Source organism: Silurus aristotelis (assembly GCF_946808225.1).
Source record: "Silurus aristotelis genome assembly, chromosome: 17".
Taxonomy (NCBI): domain Eukaryota; kingdom Metazoa; phylum Chordata; class Actinopteri; order Siluriformes; family Siluridae; genus Silurus; species Silurus aristotelis.
In genome coordinates, this window is record NC_139590.1 from 23,171,722 (window position 1) to 23,184,748 (window position 13,027).

Below are 13,027 nucleotides of genomic sequence, written 5' to 3' on the forward strand. Positions count from 1 at the left end.
ACTAAATGGATCACCTATTAACTCACAACATTACCTTTCACACATTAGATCACTTACTGGATTACTTTCACAAACTAGATCACATTACTCTCCAGATTACCTCGTATTCACTAAATCACTTATTACACACTCAATACCCTTTTACTCACTTGATTACAAATGACACACTGGATTACCTTTCAAACACTAAACTATCTTTCACTCACCAGATTTACTCACTAGATCAAATATCACTCACTCGGTTACCATTCTCTTACTAGATTATATTTCCTTCAATTACATATTTGTCACTAGATTACAAATTATTCACTAGATTACCTTTCACTAGATTCCCTTTCACTAGATTATATATTACTCATTGAATTACATTTGAACACATTTGACTTCCTTTCACTCACCTTTCATTCTAGATCACACATTAATCACTAGATTACCTTTCACTAGATTATGTATTACTTAATAGGTTTCCTTTCCCTCACTAGATTACATACTGCACACAACTAATTCTATTCTACTTGCTAGGTTGGTGTTTGTTAAACTGTTATATTCTTGATCCTATCTGTACCGTTTTGTTTAGGTCTCTCATTAGAAAGGGATTTGTATACAGTATTTGGAAAAGATGGTCATATTCTGCTGCGTTTTCATGAGAAACAGCACATTTCCTCAGGAAGTCCTTCATCCGTGGAGTCAGCGCACTCCTTCCACACGTGCGTTAGCATTAAAGAGCCCGCTTATCTTTTAATGTTTATACCCTTGGCAAGGTTTATAATAGCTTTCTGAAGCCGGGGGAATACACATCCTCATTAATGTGCATGCTCTTCCTTTCTTTCAGGGAGATCCCTGTTCCACAGAAAAGTGGAAAAAAAGATATATATAAACACAAAGACAAGCTTCATACACAACCTCAGGAACAGCTGTCAGGTTTGACGAGATCAGGCTGTTGGATACAAAATAAAAAGTTTGTGAACAGAAAAGGCAGATCGTGAACGAGCCGTAATGTCGTCGGGAGCGTCGAGAACATCAGGTGATTATTTCGCTTAGAGGCCAAATGTGCACAAAGACACACTTGTTTGCAAATAAAGCATAAAAAAAACTGCAAATGGATTTCAGATTTCAGCTGCTGCCCTGGAAAACCTTTTCTTTTGCCCCCCCAACATGCACCACAATACAATAAGTTTGTGTGTTAGAGACAGCTGCAGCAATGTGAGAACTGACGAGATGTGCGTTTCCTCACTGTAACTCGATATGTCTGATGGAATCTCCAAACTCATTACATTCCGTTGCCACCGGCAGAAATAAGCTCATAAAAAAGTTGGAGTACATCATCTATAGTAAATTTTGTCAAATTCGCCATGTGTGTTCCGAGTGCGGGTTGTCAAACATATAAAGAAATCGGAAACAGCAAGAAAAAAAGGAAAAGATTAAAGCAGTAATACTTTTGGGCTTTAAAACCACTTTCATAAGCCACCAGTCTGCTACTGAAAGCTCCAGCTCGATGGTTCATATTCAACATTAAGAGCAGGATGAACATAGATGATGTGTATTTGTGGGCGGAGCTTACAGTATTTTCTGCAACACAGGTTTTGATTGCAATTTCTAAATATAATTTTGATTTGTGTGTGTGTATATATATAAATATATATCAATGACTACTTTTATGACAACATTCTTGCAATAGAAATATATATATATATTTTTTTTTTTCTTATTTTCACATTTTTGGATGTAGCCTAAAAACATTTTTATGTAATGTAAATGTAAATCTGTATGAAAATTTGAATCTGTCAGCGTTCTTGCAAATATGCTGTTAATTTTTTATCTATTTATTTTCTGTAATAATGATTACAATATGAAACTGGATATTTCATTGAATTTAATTCACATTAATTATATTATTTATATAAAATTATATTAAATAATAAATAAATATATAAATATAAATTATATTAAATTATATAAAAATAAAAAAAAATATATATATTTTTTATTATTTATTTTTTTTATATAGAATTTAATATAATTTTTCAATGATTATTATTTTTGTGTTGTTATTGTTGATCAAATGTACATAAAAAAAAAAAAAAAAAGGCATTTCGCCGACGCCTTCATCCAGAGCGGCATTTATCTCATTCACACAACTAAGCAGCTTTTGGGGTTAAGGGTCTTGCTGCCCATAAGTGGCAGCTTGGTGTACGTTTGGATCTAAAGTCCAATGCCTGATATTTTAAATACAATTCTGGATATTTCATTTAAATACATTTTATTCATTTATTACATAGAAATATGAATGTCGATGTTGATCGATGTTGGATGTTTCATTAAACTGAATTATTTTTATATACAATTTATGATTTTCTTTTTTGAAATTGGGGTTAGGGGCCTTGCTCGGGGGCCCACGAATGGCAGCTTGGTGAACCTTTTATGCTAAGAACTAAGCTATCACCTCAAATTTAATACATGACAAAGGAACAATGCTTGTGTTCAAAATGTCTCTACAGGATTCCCAGTATTCCATTCATTCAAAGACTAATCAAAGATTTGCCTTTAACCACATTCTCCAGCTTTGCACTGCTGAAGGGTTTCCTACAACACCATGAAAACTAACAAACAAAAACATTCTGATCTGCAGTGGGAGAATTTCGATAAACATCCCAGAGAGCGTAACATGGAGATCAGAAAATTTAAGACCGGTTTTAAACGATTTAAGACCTACAACAGTGAATTTAAGACTTTTTTAGGACCCTGTGAAAACCCTTTATATAGTCACCTGATGGTCACTGGACATTCTGACCTCAATTCTCTGCACCTCAATATATTCACACCATGTTATTTACACCAAGCTGGTGTCTCCTCACTACCTCATAGCTGCACTTTTTATACTACACACTATTCACAATAATATGCACATGTATTATATTGTGCTAGCTGCACTACTGTTTAGACGCTAAATGCATATCATTGGCCCTGTGGCAAAACATGGTCTTCTGTGTTTGTAACCTTTTCATGAAACTCAGCCTTGGTCACTGACACAATTTTATAATGTTTCCTAGAAGACAATGAGCTTATTTAAGAGAAAAACCTGCCTATATACCAAGAGCACACATTTCCTGCTTTACAGCTGGGCAGCGTAGCATCGCTCCTGTCAAACAATGCACCGCACCTCTCTTATTAACCACGGATCGCTCTGAACCGTCACTATGAAAAGGCACTTCAACATTTATTGTTTCCTGTTTATTGAGATACGGTGCCTTTGAGGCTGTTTATTGAGACATGGTGCCTTTGAGGCTCCGACTCGGGGAGAATGTCGAGTGGTTTAATCAACTCGGGCTGAAAAATGTTAAAGATTCAGCGTTTCGAGAGTAAACAGTCCATCCTCTGAGTTGAACTTTCACCCCACAGCCACCATTTTTGTTTAGACTTTTACGCTAGCAGAAATCTAAACTGCAGCAGAGTTCATTTGTCAACGTCAAGATCATTAGGATAACCTTCTTCCACCCAAAAAAAACGAAAAAAAAAAACGAGACCTGGCTGAGTATTCGTGACGAAGCGTAGAGAAAAAAAAAAGCCTGACTTCAGCTGAGAAAGGAAGCTAAATGATTGTGAATAAAGTCCACCATGTTGCTAAGAATACTACGCTAGAACAATGAGTGCTAAGACACCTCCATGATGTTTTGGGTCACTTCCTTCCAGGAAGACTGGATTTCAGCGTTGAAATGTCGAACGCTGCACATTAGCGGCTAGAGAACAGCTACAATCAGTGAGTTATGCCTGAGGAATGGCTCTGCGTGTCGTGACGTGGTGGAAGCACTTAGCCGTTTAGTGCAATGATGGACGACTCGGCTGTTTTGATTATAGCGTCTCGTATGTGATTACATCCATGATGCTCAACCAATGCAATGAAACAATGCATTAACCTTATTAGCAAAAAAACAAAAAGGAAAATATGATCAAGGAAAAACCAACTGAGGGAATGTTTACACAAGAACTTGGTTATAAATACACAGTTAGCTAGCGGCTAGTTATTTATGCTACTAACAAGCATTTGTTGCAGGTTGGCACAAACATCCATCAGATTTATTTAACAGTCAAATAACTTTCCTGTTTCACCAACAATGTTAGCAAAGTTACTTCATTAGCAAGAAAGTTTTTTTTCAATCCTGTCGTGATCTGGTAATCATTTGCATATTCAATGTGATTTTTTTTCCAATTTGTTGACTAATTTTGTTTATTGTAGCATTTTGTCATTTTTAGGCGTGGCCTGTTATGTTTTTTTTTAATGAAAATGTTATAATTGGTTGCTCAGTTTGGTATTGTTTCACTCTAGCTTAGTCTCTAATAGCCACGTATCATACACTCACTAACAGTGACTGTGATCTCCATTACGTTCGTCTACGCTAAATTTTAAGATTAAATAGAACTTTAAGAATCTCGAAGGAAATCCATTTGCTAGAGAATGTTCAAGTACAAGAAAAAATAAATAAATAAAATATATTGTGAAAATTTGATGAAATATTCTATATATACAGGTAGTCCCCTGCTTACTATGGAGAAATCGCTTTTGTCATCGTAAGATCGAAAATGTCGAACCCTCGTAACTCGGGGACCATCTATACAAATGTATTCGGAAAAAAAAAAATCCCAAAAAAACTAATTACATCCACATTTTTCACAAGATATCTTACAAACCACCCAAGAACAAGACAAAATCATTACTAAAGTGTATTTAAAACTTAATTACAAAAATGTGACCAAATTCAAAGTAACAATCCAATCAGCATAACAACACAGGTGAACGATCCAGGTGTTTATAATAAAACAGGCGTGCACAGATTAAGGAAGATTTCGAACAGGTTCATTTTTTAGTGAAGTAAACGTTTTTTTTTTCATAATTCTTCACTTACACGTGAAGTGTGAAGTGAAAACCTAATTAGATTTTTATGAAAGAATACGACATTCCAAATGGCTTGTAAATGACTAGAAGGTACAGCCTGAATATTTACGGTGTTCCGCAGTAAATTCTTTGAACTCCACCCGTCACGGTGTTGATAATCCTTCAGTGAGTATTCAATTGTGAATGAAGTACTGGAAGGTGATGAATTCACAGTAGAAACGGGCTTCGGCCTGCACTAGATCATAAACCTCCACACACACACACACACACACACACACACACACACACACACACACACACACACACACACACACTGTCATACCCTCAGTCTTGTGGCATTATATCAGAGGAAAAACGTGGACAGATCAGAAAACGCCACGGGACAAAACGCCGCAGCAGAAACGTGAACATTAACAACTGACATGCTGTAAATCAGCAGCGGGGCCTGAGCACCTGCACGATGAGCTCATCACTGTCACACGTGTGGAAAATCGTGCAGCACAATTATCACGCCGAGCGCATCATAATGATCAGCTTAATGTTTCCTTTTTTATTTTTTTACCTTTAACAAATTTCATTGGCTCCTTCCTTTTTCTTCAACCACACACAGATTCATTTTGCACTTTACAATCCAATTAAAGCTGCCGTTTGCCCGAGACCAATTTAATGTGGTAAATAAAATAGATTCTGGATTCCACCAGATTCTGGATTCTGATTGGTTAAAGACGTGTGGATTAATTCTTTCACAGTGTTACAGCTACAAAACGTTTCTATAGCAACAGCTCATTAATAAGAAGATTTCCTTTGGACCGGACACATGAACTGACGCCAGTGCTTATTTGCACATTTCATGCTAATGTTGCGATACCAAATAAAATGGAAACAAGGCTACAAGTGCATTGATTTGTCTTGTGGACCAGTCAGAATCCAGAATTTAACCGCTACTGCTACAGTACAGAGAGTAGAAGTCGACCGATTAATCGGTTTTGCAGAATAATCGGCACTGATAACTGATTGCGGGAACTATCAGTGATCATCAAAAATCCATACCGGTTGTTTTTCCAGCTTTCGGTCCGCTGTCGAGTACGAGTGCGGCCTCAAAAGGCAAATCACTGATGCCACGTGCTGTTTGTTTTTACACGTAAGATGGTGTGCTAGACGGAGAGCGTTATATTATATTTATTATTTATTTATTATATATATATTTTATAATGAATATTTTTTAGATTTATTTCCTTTAGCACATTTTCATGATGTTTTTCTTATTTATTTTACATGGAGTTTTGTGTATGTTTTTTAATCCAGTATCCATTTAAAAAACGATCGGTTGATTAATTGGTTATCGGGAAAAAAGTATGATCCAACCTAGCTATTGGTATTGGTAAAATCCACCGTCGGTCAACTTCTAGTACAAAGGTTTCTCTTTACTTCCTCAAGAGTGGTCCGATCATCACAACACACTCTAAACAACCATTTTCTTCCGGTCCGTTCGCACAATTCCCAACACCGAGGCCTTCTCTCATGGGTTGGGGACGACGTCTGCAAAAATAATAGCACTCTTAAAGGCACTTGGCATGCGTTTACATAGGAACCGCTCCAATCTCAACAAAACCTCTCGAAAGTGTGCGAGTCGGCTGCGGTCTCTGCATTCGCGTATAAAAGCCTTAGCGCTCCCCACGCCGTGACGTTTCCTCAGCTCCTCTCACATCCGCCCCCCCTCAGGCAGGAAACACTTTTCCATCCTAAATGAATTAACTCAGTCAAATTGTCACATTTTTCATTACCCATCAATGTTTCCAAAATCGCTCAGGCTTTCAAGATGGCCCCAAGGGGACGGGTTTCAGTTAAAGACTCGCTCGCGCTCAGCTTTATTATACGTGATATCCTGATCAAAGAATGCCACGTCTGACACTTTGCACAGCAGCTTTGTTTCCACAACAAAAGTACATCGTGTTGATGAGGCCAGGAAACAAACGAGAGCTGACACGACTCCGAAAATATACCTAAGGAAATTTTGTTATACTGACAATTTGACACCAAAAATATTCAATCTACTAGGGTTCAAGAGTGCAAAAAAAAATGTGCAGCCTGTGTCTGGAATATTTATTACTTTTCCTTAAAGCCTTTTGAAAGTGCCCTAAGATTTACAGTAATCAACAACTGTCTGGTTATTTTCTGAACACAGCAGATTATGATCGGTGATTAAAATTTTTTATCTACTAACAAAAAAACTAATTAGTCAGGTACTGGTGTCTTAAAGGTGTTCAATAGGGATGGAGCTCTGTAGCAGAAGATTGGTGGAACAGGTTATGTCATGTTACCCCTCCATCCACATATACTTTATATACAATTGTGTGCCTCCAACTTTGTGCAACAGTTTGGGGAAGAACCAAATGTGGCTTGAAGTTTTATAGTAGCATTTAATCCCATTTTGCAAATAAATCTGCATCGATATCAGCAAAAATCCATACCTATAGTTTTTCCGGGTTGCATTCCTTGCCTTTATGAAAGAAGCAGATCACCAACTTTTTGTTTTTACATGCGAGACTGCATGCTGCCCGGAGAGCGCTATATTATATTTATTAATTACAATTTTACATTTATGATCTATTTAATTATTTTGATTCCTTAATATATGAATTTCCTTTAGCACATTTTTATAATTCAGTACTGGTTTTTTTTGTAATAAGATTCAGTACTATTGTACTTTATGTTTTTTATCTAGTAGCCATTTACGATCCAGTACGACCCAGCCTAGCGATCTGTATCTGTAAATCCACAATCAGTCGATCTCTTCCATTTAATGTTGAAGAATGTAATCGCTTGATGTTCTTACTTGTGAAATCATTAGATATATAATGTTTTTTTGTTTTCTACAAGTTTTCTAACATTATTTTGTAATAGCGTGTACGTTTATATTGGACTTTACTGAACATGCACAGTCCCAATTCTGTGTTATTTAAACCAAATGGAAGCAGTTATCCTACAAGCCACTGACCCAGCGACTCTCCGCCTCCTACAAACCCTTGACACGAGGTCGCAGAAGCGCAACGTCGTTCATCTTTGACGGAAACGGCTCCCAACCCACACTATTTTTGCTTTAACACAATACTGCTCTTGTGGGACTGTCACGAGATTCTCAGCCTGAGCATGAGTGTGTGTGAAATCAAGTGATGATTGAATAATGACAAACTGCACTGATACTCAATAAAATACAAGCGGTCATTATTTCCACCACGGAGCCACAAAACCTTTCCATTTTTCTCTCTCACCTGAGGATGATTAAGGACCGGCACAGGGGTTTGACTATGCAAAAGACGCTCTGTGGAGCACAAGCGCCGGACTCGTCTCTGAGCTATTTACCATATTTGTGCGAGCCAAGAGGATTACATGAGGTCAAATGTGACCCACAGGGACATACTTTCCTCCTTTCGTTCTTTTCGTTTTCTCTCCTTCGCTCTTCCCTTCTTTCTTCCCTAATCCTCACACACACATTGTGATTTAATGCAGCCGGCAAACTCTAAATTGGATTTATGTTAAACCTTCACCTGACACGAAGGTCACATCTACGCCAAAGTGTCTTCTGGTGATAAAAAGAAAAAAGTACAGAAGAAAACGTTTCGCGAGATCGCACCTTTAAAGGGGTAAAAACTTGAGGGGATAAAAAATATACCAGCAAATCATTTAGATCAAAATATCTACAGTAAATTTGTGTATTTCGCAAATAAGCTACAAAATAAACTTTAGTGGTACTTTTATTATTGAAATCCCGGATGGTTTGTGATTAATTTTTTTTACTTATCTGACAAATTATATATCATTTTTAAGGCAAAAATGCCCACAGGAAGTGAGTGACTAACTGCGTTTTGCATATTAAATTCTTCATACTATCATAGATATTATTACTCACATTAAGTTTCAGTGCGTTTGGTTGCTGTGACCGAGCTAGCTAATATTAACTAGCTAAAGTTAGAAACACTCGTAGACTCCAATCTCTCACAGACTTTATAACTCATTTAAAAATTAAAAAGTATGTAAAGAAATTATAATCAAATGTTATAAGCATTAAAACATTATATTCAAAAAACTGCGCTCACAAATTCAATAATTCGCTAACGTCAGTTCGGGTAAAAGTTTTCTATTGGCAATGGTGCAACATAATTATACATAATTTTCATGTGTGTATTTAGCTGATCCAAGCAACTAAACAAGAACACACTCGCACACTTTTGCGTCCACACTTCGTTTTCAATCGTTTCCCAAAAGTTGCTGATCCACGCTGAAACGTTTGAAAACGCTCACGTCCCTGTACTGCGCATTAGTTTCTGCCTGCTGTTTATTTACTTTTTGGCTCTTTGAAACGTGGGGGCAATGACTACAAATGCATCATAGTTTTTTTTTCTAAAGCCTCTCTTTTTACACACTGCGACGAAAAAACAACGTTTTAAATTGATCCACATTGGAGAACGTTTTGAATAAGCTCCATTTTCGTTGACTAAATTTTTCTTCATTTTGGCCACAATGAAACAGGGTTTTCAGTCAAACTTATCTTTATGAAATCACTCTCCAAAAGTGGATACAATTGAAAACATATTAGTATGGACTTAAATATTGAAAATCCACCCTTTCTTAGTGTTATTGTCACAATGGCTGTATGCTTTTATTGCACTATAAATGTTTTTGCTTGGTTTTGCTCCCATTCTCCGATAATATACCAAACAAACCCCTCCAGTCCAGCAATTTCCCTCCTAAAATGTTTTTTCCACCAACAAAACTCCTCCCATGCTCTCCTCTACATTCTCTTCCTTTTCCTAAGCCTTCTAGCCTCAGGTTATAGAGTATCATCTTCTCCCGAAGAGAAGAATCTGACTTCTCGTTGAACAGAAAGAGCTCGGAGATCTCCCACGCTGAAAAGAAGCGAATAAACAAACTTGCCATAGGTAGCTGATAAGATTGCTAATGTTGTCTTATCTGCTGAGGAAACACATTGCTCCAGAGAGAGTTGAGATATAACTGGAAATGGCACCAGGCCATGACTGAAAGGATGGAAAGCAGGAATAACCACACTGCGAAACTGGAATTTTTAATCCATGTTTTAATCCACAAACTTTCAAGTGTTTGCCGTGCAGACGGTAGCAGGCTTTCTGTAAGCTAAGCTGGAGGCGGATAATAGGGGGGTGGCCTAAAACATCTGCTAGGGAAGAATTTATTTCTTAAATCACTGTCATTAAACACAAAATAAATTGCGGCGCATAAGCGCGTGAAGAACCTGCAGACAAGTGCGGACATGATGTCGTGAAGAAAGGGGAAAAAAAAGAAAGAGGAGGATATTTATGGTTGTTTTCTAAGATAACTTTAAAGGGTTTAGGTTTTGGTGCGTCGGATGCACGTGGATGTGACTCAACTCCCTGAGTTGTGCTAAATGCTCATCTAAGGGGTAATTTTACCCACAAGGCTGTGTTAAATTTCGGGTCAAGTTATGCTAGTGTAGTACCACCCCCCCATCCCCCCCCCCTCACTAAAACTCCTCAAGTAACCCCTAGGATATATTCCTGCAACCCCCCAGTAACCTGCTGTAACCACCCCAGAAGTCCCTCCCAGGAACCCCTTAAGTTAACACAGAGAACCCACCCCAGTAACTTGCAAGAACCACACTAATAACCCCAGGAACCACCTCGCTGAGCACCTCAGTAGCCCCCATTAAGCAGCCCAGATTTCCCTTAACACACTAGTCATAACCCCTGTGCATTAATTGTTTGACAGTTACTTTCTAGAAGGTCTTATTTGTGCATTCCTGCTCATCCAATGCATTACCCGTACAAACTTACGATAATATTATTTATACTCAACACTTTATAGTAGAACTTATAGAAATGCAAAATATTCTTATGGCGAATTAAGTCTTCATTATACTTTTCAGTGCGGTTTAATGACAGGTTTAATGGTATATCTCTCTGTTCAAAGAAAGGAAAGGGAGGAAAGCCCTTTGGCTAGTTCTAGTTTTCATCTTTTTCTTTTTTTTTTATTAGGAAGCAAACATTTTTGAGTCAAAGGAAGTCGGAGCAAAACAACAATTTCGTTAGGGAACATGAATTAGCGAGACGTTTTTCATCTTTATGGTCAATCGGAGCAAAGCCGCGCTGGATTTGAAAGGCGTGTCTGTAACAGCACTACCTCTCCGTAAACATTCGCAGATCCTCTTCAGGACGCCTTTGAAATTTTAAAAGTGCTTTCTGTTTGAAGTGATTTTAAAATGCAATTTGTAATACGCGAGATATTTACAGCCAGACTGGTCTGCTGCATCAAATGCCAGAAGAAAAAAAAAAACACTAATTTGTTTAGAAGTTAGACGAGTGAAGTTTTGGAAAGCCCCTGTTGCACTGCCAGTAACTGATTTTACGAAACATGTTTTGTACGTCCACAATGAACAATAGCTGCCTTATAAATCTTAATTGGCTGAATCAGAAAAATAAAAAAAGCATCAAAATGTATCTTATTGTTGGTGGGTCATTAGCAAAACTAGCAGAGTATGTACTATGAAGAGGAGGACTACGAAGCACGGTGGGATCGCTGTGATGCAGGTTGAACACCCGGTTCAGGATTTCCACAGTACTCTGCATGACATTGTACATTCCCACTGTATGGACATGTAAGGTAGTGGAAATAAATGATCTGTTTTTCCATGTTATCACAGGAAGTTCAGGAACTTCTGCACATGCTGCTGAACAATGGGTGGAGAGTTATATTTATAAAATTAAATAAAAACCCATATATATCAAGTCGTGAATAAAAAAAACAAGATGTGGCTTTTTCCCATGGGTCCACCAGAACATCTGTTTACACTGCATGCTCAGACAACGATGCCTGAAGAGGAAAACCAAATACACCACAGCGCAAAAGCTCGGCATGTGGTACACATCACTGACATCTGAGATTGTTTCAGGCTCAAAGAAACAAGAACATGTCCATCTATAACCTTTCTGTGATTCAGGTAGAACTTCAAATACTGTCTAAACATTTCTAAATCATCCTGTGCAAATGAAGCCCAAATACTTCCTACTAACTTTGTCAAATTAATCGCAGTCTCAATGTTATTCGACATTCGATGCTACACACGAAACAAAATAAACTGCACATGGGGCCACAAACCATTGGACCAGGCACTTGAACAGATTCAGGAAAACACCCCATGCCTTCAGTTCCAGGAAGGGAGGAGGGAGGGAGCAAACAAAACGCAAAAGGAAAATGCATACCATGTGGGAAAGAAGCACGTTTCCTCTTTGGTCGGAGCCAAATGATCTTTCCTCCTGATTCTCATTGTCTAATCCTATTTTCAACAAACCCCAACCTCCCACACATGCCGCTCCAGTTCTAGATAACCCCCCAGCTATCACCACTACCTCTATGCACACCAACTTTGCCTTTTTCCTACTTTCATGATACAGCTCTTTGTTAGCACATCTTGTTTTCATCAGCAGCTTTTCAAAGACCCAGATGTCCTGACATAAGGGATGCTGCCAAGACTGTAATTTTGTGCACTCGGCCGCTACGTTTCCTTTGATGTTCCTCAGACCATGGCCCTGAGTCTCAAATGGACAACGCATTTATGCCGGTAAATTACTGTTTTGCTCCTAACAGACGTTTTTGAATCATGCTGATCCACTTGCTGAATGGGGATGTGGGCCGATGGCGAAGCTCAGGCTGCACACCTGAGAAGCTGTTCCATAAACAGGCCTGATTCAACAGCCTACGGCAGGATTGTGCTTTGCTGTGGCTGACAGGGTTCCCTGTACAGGATAGGCAGTGATGACAGGCCTCCCTACACTGTTATCACTGTTTGTACTTGACTATTTGTTGATATGCCAGGAATTCCTCTCCTTTTTTTTGCCTTGCACTACATTTTCCCCCTATTTCCCCACTGGATGGTAAAGAGATCGATGGGAAAAGACAGCTGTGGTGAAAGCAGCACTTGAACCCCTGCTTCCAGAGCTATACAGGTTTGTTTATTTAACTAATGGTGTTCCCTATGAAGGAAATATTTCGCCCTTTAAGTAAATGCTAAGTGCTGATTCCAAGAATAGCAATTGTTTTTTGTGCAAAGGTTAAATAAATGTCATTTAAAAAGTATTTCAGATA

General features: G+C 38.1%; 1 protein-coding gene across 1 annotated transcript in view; it reads right to left on the minus strand.

Moving 5' to 3' along the window:
• The window catches only part of septin12 (septin 12), a gene marked incomplete at its 3' end in the record, with an annotated part of 66,219 nt that overhangs the window by 43,732 nt on the left and 9,460 nt on the right, over positions 1 to 13,027 (minus strand). The window lies entirely within an intron of this gene.